The 24107-nt window shown below is 44.3% G+C and overlaps 1 protein-coding gene across 1 annotated transcript in view; it reads right to left on the bottom strand.

The window, feature by feature from the left end:
• LOC124615584 (methyl farnesoate epoxidase-like) overlaps positions 1–15533 on the bottom strand; it is a 196717-nt gene extending 181184 nt beyond the window's left edge. The window contains exon 1 of the mRNA XM_047143570.1: positions 15409–15533. The gene's annotated coding sequence lies outside the window, so the exon portion shown is untranslated. The remainder of the gene's footprint in view (positions 1–15408) is intronic.
• Between the last annotated feature and the right edge of the window lie 8574 nt (positions 15534–24107).

The following is a 24107-nucleotide window of genomic DNA, read 5'->3' on the forward strand; positions in this document are numbered from 1 at the left end:
GCCACGTGAAAACCGTTGCACGGGACATAGCTTCTTCCTTAAAGGCCTTTTGAATCATACCGAGAGTCTCCGTGGCGTTTTTGTTCAGTCGTACGCAAAACTTAATCGCATAACGCTGCTCCAAGTGCTGCTCCATTTCCGGCTCTCCCACTTTTCGATCGAGGTCACTGACACGCTGCAAGCGAAGCGCATTTCCGGGGTTCTGGAGACAACTGCCGCTGCGGCGGTTCGTTCCCTGAGACCCCCCACTACTTCCCCCACCCGACGGAACCAGTCCGCGCGCACTCCTCTACTCAGAAATGAATCAGTCTTGAAACTTCTGAATCACACCTTGTATAATAACAAAATTAACAATTTTCGGATTCTTTTCCCTATATTCGTTCTGTGAAACCTTGCTTCTCGCCAAATTTCGTGATTCCAAGTCAACGGAAAGTATCCTACAGTTTCTGATGAGTACGTTTAGGGAAGTGTCAAATATGTCACGTAAATGGCTGTATCTTTTCACTGCATTGACTAGGAATCTTCCATTTCTTACAGCACCAAGGCACCACAGACCTTGGTTTTTGACGTAAATTTGAACTTGATACATATACGAAAGGAGTCTTAACATATGGACGAACAGAGGGATAATCAGCTAATAAATGACAAAACACGTTTTTCTGTGTGATATGGTCACAGATTGACCATTTTCGGATTTTCTCATTAACTTTTACTGTGAAACCTTTCTTCTTGTCAAATTTCATGGTTCTAGACGAACGGGAAGTACAGCATAGGTTTCGATGTGTAGACCTTAGTATGTAATATACGTTTCAGCTTGGTACGTCCATCCATTTCTGGGAGAAAAAAGTCGAACAGATAAACAAACGGACAATAAAGTGATCTTCAAAGGGTTTCGTTTTTATCGATTAATGTTCAGATCCCTAAAACGTGTCACATATACTTACAGGAGGTAGTACTGGTCGAAACTAGAAGAAAAGTTCTTATAATGATGAGTCAGGAAATATGAACGTGTTGAGATTTTGGCCGTTGAGGAAGCGCAGTTCACAGCCTGCATTTTGTTTACGAAAGATGAGGCAGGATTCAAAACACATGGCCTAATAAATTACCACAATATGCTAGTGTCATCAGATGCAAATCCTCGAGTAATCATGAAAGTGAGGCATTAGGATCTCTTCAGTATTACCACAGTGTAGTGCCTTTGATATTCCAATTTAGGATCCATGTCAAAAGGAAGAGACGATGCGAGGACTACAGCCGTTAAGAAATACTTTAAATGTATTGTAAGTACATTTAATGTATTTTATAACGGCTGTAGTCGCCGCAGTGCCTGTTCTTTTGGACATGCATGCGTGTCGAAAGGAACTTTGCATCGTAATTCGGAAGAATTTTTTCGCCGACACCTGGCAAACGACTTTCAAGTAAAATGTCTCACCTGTACGGCAATATATAAAGTATATGTACGAGTACAAGTTGTAGATGCGTGATTGGCCACGAATGGAAATGTGGGTCTAGCCGTGAGTTGTGCATGGATAGCCAAATGTAAAGCGACTGCTCGCGATAAGCGGAAAATTCAGATTGTAGGTCCAGTCTTGCACAAATTTTCGTTGTCATAATTCCAATTATCGTCATTCCATGCGAATACATTCAATGCCCTTCGATAGTAGTGTGTAGGCAGGAGTTGTCGGTGACGGACTCATACAGCCACACGCGTTGCCAAACAGGTTCACAGGTGCTGTTTACCATAGATGAATTAGCAGAGGTGAATTATCAGCACTGTTAGACTCGGAGAAAGGCGACGACTATAGTTTATGCGCGACGGAGTACCAGCCCATTTTTTTACGATCATGCGACAGTACTACACCGCAACGTGCGACGGATTGGTCGAGGAAGCTCAGTAGCATGGTCTTCCCGTACAGTGGACTTAAATCCGCTGGTTGTTTGCTATCGGTTCATTTAAAGGTAATGGCATATGTTCAACCCATCGACATTGTGCTGACGTTACAGGAGCTTGTGACCAATGCAAACGAGGCGATGCGAATGGAATGTGAAAGCGTGCGTGATTCACTGCTGACAAGGGGACCGTAAAAACTCAACTTCGCCGGTTTGGACAGTACTGACAGGGTCCGTAGGGCACGACTGGGACTTCAATATATGTGAATACTGTGATCCAACACTCTACTGTTTTCGGGAAAACTGATTTTGAGATTTTTAGGCGAGCGTAAAGACTTAGTTGGTCGCTAGTGTCAAAGGTTCAAATGGCTCTGAGCACTATGGGACTTAGCTTCTGAGGTCATCAGTCCCCTAGAACTTAGAACTACTTAAACCTACCTAGCCTAAGGACATCACACACATCCATGCCCGAAGCAGGATTCGAACCTGCGTCCGTAGCGGTCGCACGGTTACAGACTGTAGCGCCTAGAACCGCTCGGCCACCCCGGCCGGCAGTGTCCAAGGCGTCAGCAACTGACAGAGTACGCGCTTAGTTTCTCAAGCGCAAGGTCTCTGCATCGAACCTCGCAGCCATTGTTTTTTTCTCATTCCCTCATACTTTTAACAATAGAGTATTAGTGGTCGGGCGTAAACTCAAGCGCCGGCACGCCAGGCGGGAACGTTAGAGCACGGGGGGCTGTGAGACGACGTCAACCAATTGCACGCTGACGGATGCCTCTCCAGGACAACAACGCGACGGCAGTGCCCTCTACACCAAGACATAAGCGCCGCGCACAGTTCTACGAGCTCTACAGCGGCGAGTTCAAGAAAAGCATCAGGACTAGTCATTTCGCTTCTCCTAGAATTATACACTCCTGGAAATGGAAAAAAGAACACATTGACACCGGTGTGTCAGACCCACCATACTTGCTCCGGACACTGCGAGAGGGCTGTACAAGCAATGATCACACGCACGGCACAGCGGACACACCAGGAACCGCAGTGTTGGCCGTCGAATGGCGCTAGCTGCGTAGCATTTGTGCACCGCCGCCGTCAGTGTCAGCCAGTTTGCCGTGGCATACGGAGCTCCATCGCAGTCTTTAACGCTGGTAGCATGCCGCGACAGCGTGAACGTGAACCGTATGTGCAGTTGACGGACTTTGAGCGAGGGCGTATAGTGGGCATGCGGGAGGCCGGGTGGACGTACCGCCGAATTGCTCAACACGTGGGGCGTGAGGTCTCCACAGTACATCGATGTTGTCGCCAGTGGTCGGCGGAAGGTGCACGTGCCCGTCGACCTGGGACTGGACCGCAGCGACGCACGGATGCACGCCAAGACCGTAGGATCCTACGCAGTGCCGTAGGGGACCGCACCGCCACTTCCCAGCAAATTAGGGACGCTGTTGCTCCTGGGGTATCGGCGAGGACCATTCGCAACCGTCTCCATGAAGCTGGGCTACGGTCCCGCACACCGTTAGGCCGACTTCCGCTCACGCCCCAACATCGTGCAGCCCGCCTCCAGTGGTGTCGCGACAGGCGTGAATGGAGGGACGAATGGAGACGTGTCGTCTTCAGCGATGAGAGTCGCTTCTGCCTTGGTGCCAATGATGGTCGTATGCGTGTTTGGCGCCGTGCAGGTGAGCACCACAATCAGGACTGCATACGACTGAGGCACACGGGGCCAACACCCGGCATCATGGTGTGGGGAGCGATCTCCTACACTGGCCGTACACCACTGGTGATCGTCGAGGGGACACTGAATAGTGCACGGTACATCCAAACCGTCATCGAACCCATCGTTCTACCATTCCTAGACCGGCAAGGGAACTTGCTGTTCCAACAGGACAATGCACGTCCGCATGTATCCCGTGCCACCCAACGTGCTCTAGAAGGTGTAAGTCAACTACCCTGGCCAGCAAGATCTCCGGATCTGTCCCCCATTGAGCATGTTTGGGACTGGATGAAGCGTCGTCTCACGCGGTCTGCACGTCCAGCACGAACGCTGGTCCAACTGAGGCGCCAGGTGGAAATGGCATGGCAAGCCGTTCCACAGGACTACATCCAGCATCTCTACGATCGTCTCCATGGGAGAATAGCAGCCTGCATTGCTGCGAAAGGTGGATATACACTGTACTAGTGCCGACATTGTGCATGCTCTGTTGCCTGTGTCTATGTGCCTGTGGTTCTGTCAGTGTGATCATGTGATGTATCTGACCCCAGGAATGTGTCAATAAAGTTTCCCCTTCCTGGGACAATGAATTCACGGTGTTCTTATTTCAATTTCCAGGAGTGTATGTACTGATGAGATTTCTTAATTTTGTCTGTCGCCCTTTGCCTGTATTCACAAAATTAAGTATTATAATTATTTTCTTTTGTAATAAACTTCATTAATACACTTTGCTTGAACTCTTGTCTAACGATCCGAGGAGCAGGTTTCCTAGTCACCCAACATTTGACGAGTACGCAAGATACATCAATTATGACTGTGCAAATGATTAATTCATCAGTATCATACTGCTTAATTTGAAAAAATTTCCTGCAAGAAAACATTGGATATTGTGGACCAAATATGAAAAATCAGTTGATAAGATCGCACTCAAACACAAAGACGTTACGATAATATCTTCAAAGTCCGGCAAACTCACAACAGCATTATGTAACAATTTTCTAATCGACAAACTACCTATTGGCTTCTGTCTCGGGTCCTTCGGCCGACGTTCATCTAAAGATTTTTCTGACGTTTCGCCAGCACGAGTGGATGGCATTGTCAAAGCTTCACCCTCCATTGCCGGTGGTGAACTGGAGCCGAGCTCGCGGCCGCAGACTATATGTACCTGGCGCGCCAACGTCCGAGGGCTTCTCCGCGGTCATTTCCGGTGCGGTTCTCCTCTTGCTACCTGCGACGGTCGTTCGCTGCAGTACGGGAAGCCAGGATCCGTTTACCTTAAGGCTTTCCTCTTTCTTGTTGAAACTGTTCGCGTGTTTTTGTATTTCTACAGCTTCTCTGAACAAGCGCGTGTGATAGTGCTTCTCTACAGCCAGAACTTCCGTGTCGGCGAATTTTAATACGTGGTCGGTCTCATTCAGTGCGTGCTCTGCCACGGCCGATTTCTCCACCTGCCTCAACCTGCAATGTCGCTTATGCTCTTTGATCCTGGTGTTAACTGATCGTCCAGTCATTCCGACATAAACTTTTCCGTATGTGCATGGTATACGGTATATTCCCGACATTGCATGTGGGTCTCTTTTCTCCTTCGCCGATCTAAGACACTCTGATCTTCCTTGTCGGTTTGAAAATCGTCTTTACGCCATGTTTGCGCAATATACGGCCGATTCTGTCCGTCGCTCTGGGAACGTATGGCAGAAAGGCCGTACCCGACATTCCTTTTTCTGGTTCCTTACTTCGCCGAGTGTTTGGCTCTGTTACACTTCTAATATCATTTGTGGAGTACCCATTGCTCCTCAGAGCAGTTTCCAGGTGTTGCATTTTTCGTTTGAGGTGTTGCGGCTCACATATTCGTCCTGCTCTCGTTACGAGCGTACTAATCATGCCTCTTTTCTGGCTCGGGTGGTGGTTTGACAGTTTGTGCAGGTATCGGTCCGTGTGTGTCGGTTTTCGATACACGCTGTGTCCCAGGTTTTCGCCGTCCCTTGTGACCAGCACATCTAGAAATGGCAGTTTCCTTTCCTTTTCTACTTCCATGGTAAATATTATGTTGGCGTGAGAGAAGAAAAATTTCTTTTGCTCCTCTATTCGTGGGAAGAGTACACTAAACTGGATTTGTACGATGAAACTTTTCATAATGGAGAGAGTCTGCCACTGTGCAGTATTACAGTAATTCCTCCCAAATATACTCGACTGGTGCAGTCTTCCGAGGTTTACTTTTACAGACAAGTGAAGAACATATAAACCGACTACAAAATTGCGTTTACATCACTTTACAGAATAGAGGGCTTCTACAGAAGATCGCATAAAAATTCAATCAGTCGTAAACAGACCAATATTCGGTGATACTGTTGAATGCCAACCTAGTATAGGGCAGTAAAACGGGTAAAATTTTCCAAGTCCCAGAGCGAAGCTATCTCGCTACATTACGGCAATGTCGACACGAGGCGGCCGCAATGAAAACATTTCACCACCGAGACTGTCAGGGCAAAACGCAACAAAGGCGTTTCTGGCGAGCCGGGCAGCAGAATGTAGTGGGTCAGAGCAGCCAAACAGGGTCACGTCACCTAAGTCGAATGCACCAAGACCTTTTATGAATCAGTTCTACACTACAACCAACTCGTTAAGCAAACACGGCAGAAGAAAAACCTCAAGCCTATGCAGCCATGGCGAATGGTGTCGGGTAGACATTAGCCACTACTTCGCCCCATAAATACTCCAGCAATTTAGCTCGTAAGGCAATCGGTCAGACGGATCGATGGTGTACATTATGTGGTGTCACCGCCAGACACCATACTTGTTAGGCTGCGTTCACACTGCCGGCCGGGCCGGGCCGGGCTGACGCGTACTGGCTCGGCTCGTGCCTAGCCAGCTCAGGCCGACGAGTAGTGCATTCACATTGCGCGCCGCGCCGAGCCGGGACGGCGAAATGGGGGAAAATCCACTTCTCCGATTTTCATGTTTTAAAAATTCTTAGCGGTATATAAGACTTCGGCACATCGTTTTATGAACTTATTTTTTCCTTAAAAGCGTTACTTACGTCGTGAAAAAAGAAAAAGTCTACTTTTCGTTTCGCGTGATTTCTTAGTTTCGTAACGCTTCCCAACCGATTTTGAAGAAAGTATGCGGCTAAAGAATCTGATTTTTGTACACGTGGTAGTGCAACATCTTAGCTTCGTATCGAATCATTTATCTTTCCATATTTCTTAACAGACATTGTGAAATGATGCTATTTGTCAACGTTGTGCACTTGATTTACAAATCTTGTAGTGAAAAAGTTATGTAGCGGGTAGCTTACTGTTACATCCATTTTAGACCATACATTGTAGGGAATGAAATGTAACTAAAAGTACCAAAAAGTTTTTGAAATGATAGTGATACTGATATCTGTCTCTGGTCTCAAGTAATGCGTGCTATTCAGTGGCGTCAGTGACGCGTCCGCAGGCCACGGAGTTCGCGCGGTTACAGCTTGGTTTAGTGTAGTCATATAATGCAGGACAGAAAAAAACTAATTACTAGTGATCAGCGCAGACCTGGTGCCGGTCCCTCTTATTATTTTAATGGTCTCATTGTCTAGGTAAATCCAAATGTATAAGAATTTTTCCCTCGGCTACTGGACAATTCATCTGCTATGCTTTTATAATTGGCCACACGTTGCATCACAAAAGACAAACAATTATTTGTGATCAACATCCTACAATTAGTATGATGTACATTTCGTATTTCGAACTAAAAGATAACTGAAGCGCAATTCTGTAGTCTCGTTGTCTACTTTGACAGAAAAAAATAATGGAGAGTTAATGAAACTACTGTAGATCGGCACAGATGTGCATTTCATTGTCCTTCATTGTTTTTTTTTTTTCTTCCTTGGCGGGGTGCGCTGCAATGTCAAGGTAATCCCCACTCTTTGGCTAAATGGCTGGCCGGAGGCCAAATAAATAAATTTAAAAAGATCCCCACCCTTCGACAGCTGACAAGCAAGTCAGTAGAAAACGCAGCTGCAGTCAACAGTTGCTCGCCTTTAGCTAGTCTGTGCTGTCGTGTAGAACAATGTCTTCACTCTTTTATTGGTATTGTTTTGACTCTGCAGTAACTCGTCGAGTTTTGAAGTACAGAAGAACTAGGAGGTTATGGATTCATCCTACGAATAGCGACAGACATTTAGGAGAGTTTTTCTCTTTATATGAAGAACTTACCAACTATCCTGAAAAATTTTATTCAAATTACAGAATGAATCATAATACATTTCAGTATGTGCTGCAGAACATTCAAGACAAAATTTCTAAACAGAACACAAATTTTCGCAGAAGTATAACAGCAGAAGAAAAATTGTGTATAACGATAAGGTAAGATTCGTTAGTACACACTTTTTGGTTTGCAGTAGAACTTTCTACAGCATTCGCTACCTCCAGTTAATTGTAGTCATGCTTTTGTATTTTAAATTTCACAAACGCTAACCTCTGAGGGGAAGAGAGTTTATGGGACTCCTGAGAATCATTAGGAAGTAATTAGCTTCGTCATTTTGGGTAATGTCTTGCTGTGCCTTCAACGAAGAATCGCAGAAATACTCCTTCAGAATTTTCCAACGTTTTTCTTCTTTTTTCTTCATGATGCAGCGCTTGGCAGTGGTGATGGTTCATCATGTGGAGCCACTGATGACCTCACAGAATTCTTTTCATTACCTTGTAAGATAGACAGATTGATAGGCGAAGAGTTTTGAGATAATGCCCTTTGACTCAGTGGTTCTATCTCCACTGATAAGGAACTGCCACAGCATGACTTTACAATGCATTATCATCTGGTAGGGACACATTTCCGTCCCTCAGTGACACTCATATCTGTCTCCGTTTACAAGTAAATGCGAACTATTCAGTGGCGGCAATGCCGCGATTGCTGGCAAGCTATTGTTGTAAATGCATGTAAATACGGTAGATTAAATAAATGAAATAAAAGTAATTTCGCATGTATCATCATAATAAACGTAATTTTTCCTCACTGATTGTGAAATGTGAGGTAACATCTTAAAATAAAAGACGTGTGCAGTCACACTTGTGAAGAAAGCAGAAGGGAGACGAGTGATGCGGGTACTGCAGAAGCTGTAGTGCTGCTCCACAGGCTCGCGCCTGCGGTCGGCTCGCGCCGGCAATATTAAACACTCGGGATGTCGTCGGCTCGGCTCCGGGAGGCTCACGCCGTGTCGGCGCGGCCCGACCGCCAGTGTGAAAACCGCAATTCAAAACCATGTTTGATATCGAAGCGGGCGGCGGCCCGGCCAGGCTCGGCTCGGCCCGGCCGGCAGTGTGAACGCAGCCTTAGGTGGTAGCCTTTAAATCGGCCGCGGTCCGTTAGTATACGTCGGACCCGCGTGTCGCCACTATCAGTGATTGCAGACCGAGCGCCGCCACACGGCAGGTCTAGAGAGACTTCCTAGCATTCGCCCCAGTTGTAAAGCCGACTTTGCAACCGATGGTTCACAGTCTACATACGTTCTCATTTGCAGAGACGACAGTTTAGCACAGCCTAGCAAGGCACCATATTCAGTTACTATAATCTGAACAGATAATATTGTGAATCATGTACCGTCAAGAGCGACGTTCATCATTAATGGATTAAAGTTAAGTATCAAACTAATTACGTCCGCTTCTGAATTCTAATTCCTTGTCATGCTCCAGACCTCACGTCAGTGTAGTCCTTCCCTCCTCACGCCAGCCCGCGTGAACTAAAACGCGTGCATTTCGGCCTCCACTAGTAAAACGGTGTTGGCTCTTCTGCCAACACAACACATTATGTTCGCACTCGATTCCATAACTGCAGCAAAGTGACGTCTGACGAAAGGCTGTTGTAGATTTCCTGCACGCTGTGGACAACAAGAGCCGGTAGTGGAGATATGGCTACCTCGCCACGATCACCAGTTGCAGAGTCCAATACCACAGTCTGCCTTTCTCGCAGACAGGAGGACCTGGACGTCATTCCTTCGCACCAGCATCACGACATTAGCGTTCCTGACATTCCGGCGGACTGAATAGGGCCTACGTCGACGTAAGGCCAATATCGTCCAACTTCACATATACACGGCAGCTGTCATCGCGGTACGACGGATGACGAAGAAGGGTGGTGAGCAGGAGGGGACAGAGCACTTCCCAAGTCGGCGTGTGTAAGTTCAATACACGCGCCGCGGTACAGCCGTGCAGCAGTCGGCTGCAACGAAGGTGAGCTGTGTCAGCTGCCGTGAACGGGCTGAAAGCCGCTCGCCGGCCGTTGTGGCGGAGCGGTTCTAGGCGCGTCAGTCTGGAACCGCGCAACCGCTACGGCCGCAGGTTCGAATCCTGCCTCGGGCATGGATGTGTGTGATGTCCTTAGGTTAGTTAGGTTTAAGTAGTTCTAAGTTCTAGGGGACTGATGACCTCAGACGTTAAGTCCTGTAGTGCTCAGAGCCATTTTTTTGAAGGCCGCTCACGACGCGATTCCTCAGCGGGCAATGACAGGTGACGCAAACCACGAGTTAAGACGCTACTTGCATTTTTATGGAAATACATAACTAATTCTGCATATTCTTTCACTGCGCCTATCGGCGACCACAGGTCACTACCATACTTGCGAGGAAAACTGGCAAGGGGTGAATTGGCAGAGTGCCTCCCGACACAGAACCAACTCTACTTATGCCCTCCCAATAGTCGCCTCTTGCAATGTGCTTCGTTACGTGTGGGACATCGCGAAATAGTGTGGCGACCGAGAACCGTTCATGAGTATAAACCGATGTGTTTTACAATAGACACTCTGAAAAAAACCACACACCTTCAAATATTCGGTGTTCATTACATGTACTGTTACAATTGGTAGTAATTATTGTTTGACATGTTTCTACGATCAGTATCATCTGATTAGTGGAGTGCTCCATGCGTTACACACTATACTTGTGGGAAATATAGGTACAATAATACAAATAAAATGACTTTACTGACTTGATGTATTGTTGTTGTGGTCTTCAGTCCAGAGATTGGTTTGATACAGCTCTCCATGCTACTCTATCCTGTGCAAGCTTCTTCATCTCCCAGTACCTACTGCAACCTACATCCTTCTGAATCTGTTTATTCATCTCTTGGTCTCCCTCTCCGATTTTTACCTTCCATGCTGCCCTCCAATACTAAATTGGTGATCCCTTGATGCCTCAGAATATGTCCTACCAAGCGATCCATTCTCCTAGTCAAGTTGTGCCACAAACTCCTCTTCTCCCCAGTTCTATTCAATTCTTCATCATTAGTTATGTGATCCACACATCTAATCTTCAGCATTCTTCTGTAGCACCACATTTCGAAAGCTTCTATCCTCTTCTTGTCCAAACTATTTATCGTCCAGGTTTCACTTCCATACATGGCTACACTCCATACAAATACTTACAGAAACGACTTCCTGACACTTAAGTCTATACTCGAAGTTAACAAATTTCTCTTCTTCAGAAACGCTTTCCTTGCCATTGCCAGTCTACATTTTATATCCTCTCTACTTCGACCATTATCAGTTATTTTGCTCCCCAAATAGCAAAACTCCTTTACTACTTTAAGTGTCTCATTTCGTAATCTAATTCCCTCAGCATCACCCGACTTAATTCGACTACATTCCATTATCCTCGTTTTGCTTTTGTTGATGTTCATCTTATATCCTCCTTTCAAGACACTGTCAATTGTCTGGTCTCCTTCCCCAAACCAACCAACCAACCACTGTCAATTCCGTTCAAATGCTCTTCCAAGTCCTTTGCTGTCTCTGACAGAATTACATTCTCATCGGCGAATCTCTAAATTTTTATTTCTTCTCCGTGTATTTTAATACCTACTCGGAATTTTTCTTTTGTTTCCTTTACTGCTTGCTCAATATACAGATTGAATAACCTCGGGGAAAGGCTACAACCCTGTCTCACTCCCTTCCCAACCACTGCTTCCCTTTCGTGCTCCGTGCTTATTAAACTGATAGTTCGGTAATTTTCACATCTGTCGACACCTGCTTGCTTTGGGATTGGAATTATTAAATTCTTCTTGAAGTCTGAGGGTATTCCGCCTATGTCATACATCTTGCTCACCAGATGGTAGAGTTTTGTTAGACCTGGCTCTTCCAAGGCTGTCAGTAGTTGTAATGGAATGTTGTCTACTCCCAGGGCCTTGATTCGACTTAGTTCTTTCAGTGCTCTGTCAAACGCTTCACGCAGTATCATATCTCCTATTTCATCTTCATCTACACTCTCTTCCATTTCCATGATATTGTCCTCAAGAACGCCGCCCTTGTATAGACCCTCTATATACTCCTTCCACCTTTCTGCTTTCCCTTCTTTGCTTAGAACTGGGTTTCCATCTGAGCTCTTGATATTCATACAAGTGTTATGACGAAAATACCATGAACGCTATTTATATGAGAATAACTGGGAATAAATTGTATTTCTCTACGCAAAGAATAAACATTGTGCCATAACATTTGCGAATAGTAAATTGTGCAATACATTCTGAAGTCTTCTTGGCAAAATACTACACAAGAGCGGACGTATAGCAGAGAGTAGGCGCTTAATGTTAGCTCTGTTATGTACAGGTCTGTCTTGTAGGAAAGGTGAGCAATACATATATTAAGCATTAATTTTGTGGTTGTGTAATAATAACACCCTCCATGTCAAATATTTTAACATTTTACTTAAAATTGCAGCAGCGAGGAATAACATCGCTGGCGCGTTACAATACGCCGCTATTACGTGGCAGATTTAATTTTCTTTAAATTCTGGCAGTTCTTCTGAAAGTAAATTATACATTCTGATTTTCAGAATATTAGTGAATGAATGTAACATAAGCTAAGTCAGTTTTCAGTTTCTTGATGAGTATTCTTGCAACAGGTTCTGGCCAGTACTTACGTAACGATAGAAATACTTTCATGAAGAATTTTATTCATTAACCTTATTCGAGGCCCTAAAGCATTAAATATAAGACAACAAAAAATTTTACGGCAAAGGTTTTGAACACGATTAACACAAGGAACAATTACATTTTTTTTTTTAGATTTGATATTGCTTATACGTTCCTCTATTAAGTACATGCATATACGTAACACATAAAATGTTACTTTGAAACGTGAAAATAAAAGGAATTAACTATCTGATAATAGCAGAGGGAGAGTATACTGTGGCAGAGCGGGTAATGTTTTAGTCTCGTAATCACGATGTCACTCGTCGGATACTCACTAGACGCATATTTTTTAAAGTTTTATTCGAATTTATATCCAACACCTAATTGAAATGTTAATTAACAATACTGGCGTGAATCGTAAGTTTTTTTACAAGTCTACAACTTGGAGAAGACATTTTCAAGAGATACTTAGCATTTGTTATGTATATGTGTGACTGAATGTCATACGTACGTAGTACAAAGTAGGAAGTATGAGTGGAATGATTGGTCGATATGAGAAAGATGTTCATTCATTTGCTTCACAAGTTGTAACCAGCACCGCATTAATGTTAGTAGTTAAGAAGGAATGTTATTGGTATCTTCTATAATCGATATTAGAGTGTGCCGGCCGAAGTGGCCGTGCGGTTAAAGGCGCTGCAGTCTGGAACCGCAAGACCGCTACGGTCGCAGGTACGAATCCTGCCTCGGGCATGGATGTTTGTGATGTCCTTAGGTTAGTTAGGTTTAACTAGTTCTAAGTTCTAGGGGACTAATGACCTCAGCAGTTGAGTCCCATAGTGCTCAGAGCCATTTGAACCATTTTTTTGATATTAGAGTGTAACAAAATAGTCATAATTGTAATGACTGAAACAGTGTGGAGCCCTTTTGGTCTCTAGCTCTCAGAAAATTTCATTTTACCCCTCAGGCGTTAATTACACCCAGATTAAGAACGACTGCTCTGACTTGACGACATGCAGTACAGAACAGTAATCGGATTAAGAGCGTTCATACGTTGATGGTGGTGGTTAGTGTTTAACGTCCCGTCGACAACGAGGTCATTAGAGACGGAGCGCAAGCTCGGGTTAGGGAAGGATTGGGAAGGAAATCGGCCGTGCCCTTTCAAAGGAACCATCCCGGCATTTGCCTGAAACGATTTAGGGAAATCACGGAAAACCTAAAGCAGGATGGCCGGAGACGGGATTGAACCGTCGTCCTCCCGAATGCGAGTCCAGTGTGCTAAGCACTGCGCCACCTCGCTCGGTCATACGTTGAAACTGGAGGAACGAAGGACGAGAAAGTACGGAGTTTACATAACGCGTCGATCAAATTTACGAGGTGTGATCAAAAAGTAACGGGGATTTTTCAGTTTCGCGGGTTTCATACAACCGATTTTCAAATTCTTTTGTCTTGTTGGTACAAATATTCCTGATGTATGTTTGCACTTCCAACTGTTTTGAATATTTACCTTATTGTTGACAGTCGAAACAGTTATACGTGTTTTCGACTGCTCGGTGAATATTTTCTTTTGAAGTAGATGGATCAAAAGACTTGCATTAAATTGTGCTTGAGAAATGTATTAAAGTGCAGCAGCGCACTCGAAATGGTGACTGGTTTTTGGCGAATCTGCTTCGTGTAATACAAGTGCTTACGAGTGATATAAACATTCCAAAGAGGTCTGAGAAGACGTTGAAGACGACGACCGCCCTTGACACCCTGAGACATCAATTATTGGCGACAATGTGGAAGAAGTAAAGAAAATGGTTCTGGCAAATCGCCGAATCACCACCATAGAGGTTGCTGATGATGTCGACATATCCTTTGTCTCATGTCAAGCAGTTTTCCCAGATGTTTTGAGCGTCAGACGTGTAGCAGCAAAGTTTGTTCCGAAATTGTTGAGTTTAGATATCGCACAGGAATTGCTGAATGAAGTCGACAACTATACAGAACTTCTGAAGAAGGTTATAACAGGCGACGAAACGTGGGTATACGGGTATGACATCGAAACCAAGGCTCAATCGCCCCCCCCCCACCCCACCCCCCCCCCCTTATGGAAACCGCCTGAAGAGCCAAGATCAAAATAAATACGACAAGTTCGATCAGATGTGAATGTTCGTCTCACTGTTTTCTCCAATTACAATAGGATAGTGAATATGAGTTCCTGCGTTACGGTCTTACAGTCAATAAGGAATACTGCCTGGAAGTTCGCGTGAAGCAATCCGAAGAAAACGACTAGAATTGTGGTAAAACCATTCATGGAAATTGCATCATGATTATGCTCCCGGTCATACCTCAAGATTTGGTCGTGTTTTTTTTTCTTTTCTTTTCTTTTTTTTTTTTTTTTTGGCAAAAAATAAAACCGTTGCATCAGCCACCGTGTTCGCCGCACATGGCCCCCGGCGACTTCTTGCTATTCTCGAGCCTGAAAAGAACCATGAAAAGAAGTCGTTTTGCCGCCACTGATGAGATAAAAACGGAATCGATGAAGGAACTGAACACCATAATGAAAAGTGAGTTCCAGCAGGGCTTCCAAGATTGGAAAATCCCTGGTACAAGTGTATTATACTGAAGGAGTTTATTCTGAAGTGTACAATGCTAGACACTTAACGTGTGACAGAATTCCACCAATAAAAGAAGACTGGAGCGTGCCCTGTTGCCGTCACCGCAGCGTAAACAATGCCGGTCTGGCTGACCTTGTCGCCTAATCATTCGGAAGTAGTCAGATCACGCGCAGCTGATGCTGCGACACAGCTCACAAGGTCACCTTCATAGGCGGGAAAGGGTGCGTCCTCTGTTTCCGACAAGACGCGCATAACGTACGCGCTTCTCGCAATGAAACAGCGGCAAGCGCATGCGAGAAGCTGAAGCGTGACAAGTGTCATACAGGCTTTGGCTTACCTTCGACAGCGGAGGTCGTCAGTAGCGGCGTGACATCAGCGTCGGAGAGATGAAGCCTATGCGTGTTGTGCCGCCGTCCGGTGCGAGCGGCCACTGTGGACTCGTCTGTTATGTGAGCGCGAGAGGCTGGGGGTCGGTGGTGGGGAGTCCCGGGCTCTGGAAGAGACGTGGACTGGTAGTAGCGGTCAGTTCCCCTTACCCCTACCCCTTACCCCCTCCTCCAGCTGTGAGAGGTCCTAGACAATCTGCGGCTGTGACTCAGCAGCTGCGAGCGTCCCGACCCGTTCACAAACATCACGGTGTCTGATGACACAGTGCGATGTTACATAAAAGCAAATGGTGCAACACCTTTAAAATGCGCCCTGTGTGATGATGGAAATATTGGGCTGCAACGCCATCTATTTGGAACAACAACATTCATATCAGAGCACAGTAATAAGAACTATTGACGGTGGGAGGGTAACCGAATACCGTAGATCGGGTAAGTACACTGAATTTCAGATCAAGCTGAGTGCTATTGACAAGGGATTTCAGATCGATTCCGTATTTCTGGATTTCCGGAAGGCTTTTGACACTGTACCACACAAGCGGCTTATGGAATATGGTCTCAGATATGTGACTGGATCTGTGATTTCCTGTCAGAGAGGTCACAGTTCGTTGTAACTGACGGAAAGTCATCGAGTAAAACAGAAGTGATTTCTGGCGTATCCCAAGGTAGTGTTACAGGCCCTTTGCTGTTCCTTATCTATATAAACGATTTGAGAGAGAATTTGAGCAGCCGTCTTCAGTTGTTTGCACATGACGCTGTCGTTTATCGACTAATAAAGAGTCATGGACTGTTCGGCTTGTTCCGGCGGAGGTTCGAGTCCTCCCTCGGGCATGGATGTGTGTGTTTGTCCTTAGGATAATTTAGATTAAGTAGTGTGTAAGCTTAGGGACTGATGACCTTAGCAGTTAAGTCCCATAAGATTTCACACACATTTGAACATTTTGGACTAATAAAGTCATTAGAAGGTCAAAACAAACTGCAAAACAATTTAGACGAAATATCGGAATGGTGCGAAAAGTGGCATTGACCTTAAATAACGAAAAGTGTGAGGTCATCCACATGAGTGCTAAAAGGAACACGTTAAACTTTGATTACACGATAAATCAGTCTAATCTAAAAGCCGTAAATTCAACTAAATATCTAGGTATTACAATTACGAACAATTTCAGGAACACACAGAAAATGTTGTGGAGAAGGCTAACCAAAGACTGCGTTTCATTGGCAGGACACTTAGAAAATGTAACAGACCTACTAAGGAGACTGCCTACGTTACGCTTGTCCGTCCTCTTTTAGAATATTGTTGCGCGGTGTGGAATCATTACCAGATAGGACTGACTGAGTTCAAAGAAAGGCAGCACGTTTTGTATTATCGCGAAATGTGGGAGAGAGTATCACAGAAATGATACAGGATTTGGGATGGACATCATTAAAAGAAAGGCGTTTTTCGTTGCGACGGACTCTTCTCACGAAATTCCAACCACCAACTTTCTCCTCCTAATCCAAAATTTTTTTATTGACACCGACTTACATAGGGAAGAACGATCACAAAGATAAAATAAGAGAAATCAGAGCTCGTACGGAAAGATACAGGTGTTCAGTTTTCCCGCGCGCTATACGAGATTGGAATAATAGAGAATTGTGAAGGTGGTTCGATGAACCCTCTGCCAGGCACTTAAATGTGATTTGCAGAGTATCCATGTAGATGTAGATGTAGATATAAAAGGAAGTTAAACTAATTTAAAAAAGTAAATCAAACAGAGCATACTTGCGTTGCACAGTAATTCATTATTGAGTAGTATCTGAAGCCGAGCTTGCAAGATTGTCAGTGTATCAGTTTTCTCCCTTACCTAGTTTGGTTGAGCTATCATCCAGTTCCCTAGCTATGGTGGTCTTCGGCTGCTGGGAACTGTCTTCGTCATTACTTTTCAAACCAGTTGATTACTATTCTTTCAGCCTCCTACTCCATGAAAGCACCATAGCGCTGATATTCTTTATCGACATATTTAACCTTTGCACACTTCTCTATGATTCATCTGATGTGTTTGTTCTTTCAAAGCCGCAACGGGAAACTGGAGATATGGTTTACGAATATGTTTCGTTTTACTACATTCCAAATAATTTCGATTTTAATAGAACATTATACAAGATGTATCATAAGAGCTATTACTAGTTTTCTGAAATAGTGCAGGGCATGAAATTAAACACTTTGCGTAATAAAACAGTATTCAGTAAAGCATTGTTTTGTACTTGGACTGGAAGGGAATAAAAGTGTTGGAAGTACTTCACTCCAAAACGAGTGTGAAATTTAGATCATAGCCTTGCAGGGGCTAATCACGTATTTAGGTATGCTACGTTTTCTTTCTATGAAATTATTATAATCAAATAAAAACGAAAATTACAAACACATTTATAAATGTTGCTTAAATTTGTATATAACGCAGACTTGCTCTAATTCTAACTGAAAATGTGAACGCAGAAAATGTGCTTGGAAAAAAAATTACCTACTGGAAGCAGCAAAATTAGTTTTCAGTGTCAGTTCTGTAATTAGGAATCCTGTCAATCTTAGTTTTCGTAAAAAAAAAGCAATGCTACGTATTTTAATGCCCGAAACTAGGAAAAAAATTTCACAGAAGATACTAACTTCAGTAGTTCTTTTTTTCCGTGGTAAGAAAAACAGCTGAAGCAAAAGCATCTAAAATCTGAGTTCTAAGCACTGGCTTTTGCACGGAAAAACAAAGTATTGGCAAACACTGTATTATTGACAAGTAATGTTTAAGTTCTTGTCCTCTGCCACATTAGAAAATTAGAAACTTGAATGTTCACATGTTCTGCAATACAGGACAACATTGCATTCAATATCCAACCGAACTTACTACTGTTAATATGGCTCGATGATACAAGTGTCTGAAGTATCGCATTCTCTGATTCAGCCGACGGCACCACGAACGACTGTTAATATTCTAAATTCTTTTATCGAGTCTCTCTTTGTAGTTAAGCTTTCATACTCAGCATCTTCCTGTCACTGTCTATGTGTCTCTCCTACTGTCTCAGTTTTCTCCCATCGATTTACAGTATATCCCACTGTCTCTGTCTCCGCTCTCACTTGCACTGTCTCCTTTTGTCTTCTTTGCCACTTTTGTGTTTCTTTGCCACTGCCATTGTCTCCACAACACCTCGGCAGCTCAAAAATTCTGGGGCATCCAAGTTATTTTTTTCCCTATACCCATGTGTTTAAAATTTCAGTCCAAAATGCGCTCTCTGGCATACCTACGTGCTATGTTCGCCGGTCTGGGAGGGTCCAGCCCCCCTTTCCCCCCTCCCCAAGGTCTGTGTATGGTGTCCACTCATCTCTCTTTTTTGTCTACAATGTCTCCTCTCTCTTTACCTGTCACTGTGCTCTTCTTTTTTTAGAAACTTCCGCCATGTCACTATTAATTGTCCATTTGCGTCCGCCTCCGTAGCGTAGCGGTAGCCTTTCCGCCCACCACGCAGGGGGCCCGGGTTCGATATCCGGCAGGGGACTGGGTCTTGTGTGTCCTTCATCATCATTGGCCCCCAAGTCACCGAAGTGGTGTCAACTAAAAAGCACTTGCAATACGGCTGCCGAACTCCCCCGCATGGGGCCTCCCGCCCAGCAACGCCATACGACCATTTTTTTTTTTTTTTTGGCCATTTGTTTTACGCAGCCATGATTTCGTCTTTATAACCATTCTCAGGTTCATACTGAAGTGTTAAAACTTGTATCTTACCCTTCTGTGACTTGTCATCGTCGAAAAAACGTATTTCTGGTCTTGTAGATGAGTTGTCGTATTGCAGGATATGAGCACATATCGAATACACATAATATGGCTGACATTGTGCAGAGTGAAAAACGACAGCTGGTCTATACGACCAGAAATATGTTTTTTCTACGATGACATATCACAGGCTGGTCAGACATATTTTAAAATTGCAGCATGCACTCTAGAATGGTTCTAAAGCCGAAATCATTATTGTGTAAAATAAATGCCCAATTAACAGTCAATAGACGGAAATTTGTTTCAAAAAATTCTACATGACTGTGGTCCTCCACAAGGGAAAGATCATTAATATCTCCCTTTGGCACCCAAGGCTATTGCCTTCACTCACCTCCCTTTCTCTTTGAATGACACTTTCTCTACCCTACCATCACTCTCCTCTTTCTCTCTGTCTCTGTCTCTCTCTCTCTCTCCTATTGGCACTGTGTCTCCCGTCTTCCATCATCACTGTCTCTCTGCTACTCTCTTTCAGCACAAAAATGCGTGAATATGTTCCATGTCAAAACGTTTGGTGATTAAAGAGGAATGCGATAGCTGGTTCCCAGTTTTATGTCAGTCTTTTCGAAAGGAACTTATTCGCCTTCTTCTACTCCGACGGGGCATTTTTCAGTTGTTTCGCTTCTTTTGCCTGCTACAGCAGTATGAAGTTAATGTAAAACGAATTCTATAGATCAGTAAAGTTTTGACAGTTTACTTACATACTTGACACACTTATATACTTTGACACATATAAGCAACAAATAAGTACGCATAAATAAGGTTGATAAACAGCCGTTTGTTTTACGTTTTTTCCCCCAATACTTTGCTCATCGTTTCCAATTCTTTGAAAACGCCTGGCTTATGATTTGTGTCATAAAAGTGTAAAAATGTTAGAAATATTTAACTGAATTTCCAGTCTTTCTAGTTTCACATAATTTTTGGCCATCATTTCCTCCAGTTTGGGCATATTTTTCTAGGCGTGAAGTGCCCATTATACAGAGTTTTATCGGTGGAAAAATGCTAAATAAAACATATTTTGGTGACCTGAGAACTCTCCGCTGACCCTAGAACACTTGCCATGTGTCCACGTCAGATGAAACTATATTTACGCGTCAGACCATATTTCAATACGTAAGTATGACAACTTGGTAAGGGATAATGATATCGATAAAACTTTCGACGTTCCCCGAGAATATTATCTTAAGAACATATGGTAAAATTTTCAACGATCTGCCACGAAAAGAAACTGCAGAAGTGGCCGTCCTCACAATTCATACTTTTCGTACCCAAATAGTCGTGGATTTTCTCAGGAATCGCACATGACCTATGTTGCATTTATAAGTCACTTTAAGTCCATTCTAGACCACACCTAATGCAAAGGAACAAACCATTTTTTTCAATTTGCCTGGGCTGGAGAAAATGTGTAATGTTTAAATTTTAGCCCTGTAGTGTAGGATAGCTCCAGTATGCCAGTTTACGAATAGTTGCTAGGCTGAGGGCTATCAAAAACAGTTGATCTCTTATTTCTGTAATCATATAACCCGAGATATGACTCCCTGAAATATCGCATTTTCGCACCCAGTTTTTTACAGATACTACACACTGTAGTGCATGGACCGATGGCATTTGTAAAGAAATGTGTAGTGTTCAGTAAGAAATTACATTTATTCTACATTCTATCTCAGGCGGTATTTTTTGTGTATCCCCAATATTCCCCGAAATGTGCTGTGTTTAAATCATATCAAACCTTTTTTAAAGTAACAATAAAATTGGGATGCTATGTTTTTAGATGAGGACCAATCACGTGTCTTGCCATGGGGCCAGACCTCGCTCTCAATGGCCCTGTTCGTTCGGAATTGAGAACTTTCTCAGAGAATGCTCTTTTGCTCCGAGAATTTTAGCTGTAGAATATTCTCTTTTTTATTTGTATAACACATTATTTACCGATTATGTCCTACTACAAGGCTGACGTATTGCATTTTTTCACTAACAATTTGTAGTAGAACTACTTAAACCTAACTAACCTAAGGACATCACTCACATCCATGCCCGAGGCAGGATTCGAACCTGCGACCGTAGCGGTCGCGCGGTTCCAGACTGAAGCGCCTAGAACCGTTTATCAGCGAGGTTGGGGGTGATGCGATTCTGTAACATATCGGCGTACCTCTCACCCGTCACGGTAGCAGTTACAAAACCAGAATCACGCATTTCCTCGAAGAAAAAAGGCCCGACAACGGTAGATGTGGTAATTCCAACACATACCGTGACTTTCTCGTCGTGCAGTGGAGTTTCCAAGACAGTTCTACTATTTACGGTAGCACAAATTCTGCAGTTGTGGGCGTTGACAGACCCTCGGAGCGTGAAATGAGCTTCGTCGGTCCACAACACGTTACTCAACCAATCGTCATCTTCCGCCATCTTTTGAAACGCCCACACCGCAAATGCCCTCCGCTTCACTAAATCGCCAGGTAACAGTTCATAATGCCGATGGATTTTGTACGGATAGCATCGGAGGGTACGCCTCAGTGCCAACCAAACAGTAGTGTATGGAATGCCGGTGCGACGTGCGGCTGCACGAGCGCTGACTTCCCCGTGCATAGACGAACCTGCTGCAGACTCTATTTCTTCCTGTACTGTCTCAGCAGCATCACGCCTTGTGCTCGGTCGGCCACTACGGGGTCTATCGTCTAAACAACCCGTGTCTTCGAACTTCGAAATCATTCTCGCTACAGCTGCATTTGTCAACGGACCTTTACCCGTTCGAATCCCCTTCCTATGGCGATAGGATCGTAACGCTGAGCTAGCACATCCCCCATTCTGATAATACAGCTTCACTAAAATCGCCTTTTCAGGTAACGTCAACATACTGCGACTGCTGGCGCATCTGATTCTTTCTCTTATTACAGCTCCTTTTATACACGATTGTCATGCGCAGTCACTGACGTTTTGCTGTCCAGCGCCATCTGTCGGACATTTTGTGAACTTCATTTTGTTTTGTTCTAATAAAATCCCATGTCATTCCAAGCATGTGTGTAAATTTTTGCCTCTATCTACATTATTCCGTGGTTTATTAAGTTTTCAAATTTATACTGACTTTTTGATCATCCGGTACTTAGAAAACTATACAGAGGATACAGTTACGAAACAATGCAGCTGTATAGTGATAGGAGAGGAATTACTATTACCAAATTCTGAATTGAACAAAAGTGTGGGTCACAAACCGAAAAGGAGTGAGAAATTGGATCCTCCTCCTCTGTCAGGAACGCTGGAACAAAGCCAAAAACTGATGTTAACCAAAAACTCATCGCCTGACACAGAATCTCCTCTAGGCGCTGCAGTCTGGAACCGCGCGACCGCTACTGTCGAAGGTCCGAATCCTGCCTCGGGCATGGGTGTGTGTGATGTCCTTAGGCTAGTTAGGTTTACCTAGTCCTAGGTTCTACGGGACTGATGACCCAGAAGTTAAGTCCCATAGTGCTCAGAGCCATTTGAACCACTTTTTAACAGAATCTCCGTTTACGGCTCCGGATAATTTTACACACGCACTATTAACTTTGAAATGATAAAAACTACAGTTCGAATTGGAATTTTTCGACAAATAATGCATCAAATTATTCAGGAGAGATCAAATATTAAGAGATAATACTCCGAAAATGTCACTTTTTGACCAATTCCACCATACGTACTCCCCTTAACGAGCAAAAACAGCGGCGTTTGCGTATAGTTATCAGTGCCAACAGGTAAGCAACACTGAGTGAAATAACCACGGAAATCAGTGTAGGACGTACGATGGACGCGTCTGTTAGGGCAGTGCGGCGGCATTTGGCGTGAACGGGCTGTGGCAGCAGGCGACCGACGGCAGTGCCTTTGCTAACAGCAGGACATCGCCTACAACTCCTCTCCTGGGCTCCTGACCATATCGGTTGGACGCCAGACGACTGGAAATCCGTGGTCTCCCAGAGGAGTCTCGATTTCAGTTGGTAAGACCTGATGGTAGGGTTCGAGTGTGGCGCAGACCTCACGAAGCCACGGGCCCATGATGTCAATAAGTAACTGTGCAAGCTGGCGGTGGTTGCACAATGGTGTGGACTGCGGCTTAACCGATCATTGACTGGAAATGTTTATGTTACAATACGTGGAGACCATTTGCAGACATTCATCGACTTGATGTCCCCAAACAACGTGGTAATTTTATGGATGTCATTGCGCCCTGTCAACGGCCCGCAGTTGTTCGCGATTGGTTTGAAGAACATTCTGGACAATTCGAGCCAATGATTTGGCCAGCCGTATCGCCCGACGTGAAGTCCATCGAACATATATGGGACGTAATCGAGAGGTCAGTTCATACACAAAACCCTGCACCGGCAACACTTTCGCAATTATGGACTGCTACAGACGCAACATGGCTCAATATTTCTGCGGGGGACTTCAACCACTTGAATCCATCCCACGTTGAATTGCTGCACTGGTCCGGGCAAAAGGAGATCCGACACGATATTAGGAGGTATGGCATGACATTTGTCACCTCATTCTTAATTATTGTCTTTTGTTTTGAGGTAAAAATGAAGAACTCTCCAAGTACCTTCCTGCAGCCGGTAGCACGTAATTTTTTCTTCAAAACTCTTGTCTTCACCGCATTACTTGGAGCTCGGTAGGTAGTTGCAGCAGTTTTGAAACCAATGCCGGCCTTCACTGCATGTCTCGCTCTCTAGAAGTCACCTGAATGTCATGATCATTTCTTTTCTTTGTGATTATATGTATACACTATCAATAGAAGGAAAAACATTTTTATTGTTTAATAAGTACTTCGTGTTCAGGCCACGAGTGGCCTACCGGGACCATCCGACCGCCGTGTCATCCTCTGTGGAGGGGCG

This window comes from Schistocerca americana, chromosome 5 (genome assembly GCF_021461395.2).
Source record: "Schistocerca americana isolate TAMUIC-IGC-003095 chromosome 5, iqSchAmer2.1, whole genome shotgun sequence".
NCBI lineage: Eukaryota > Metazoa > Arthropoda > Insecta > Orthoptera > Acrididae > Schistocerca > Schistocerca americana.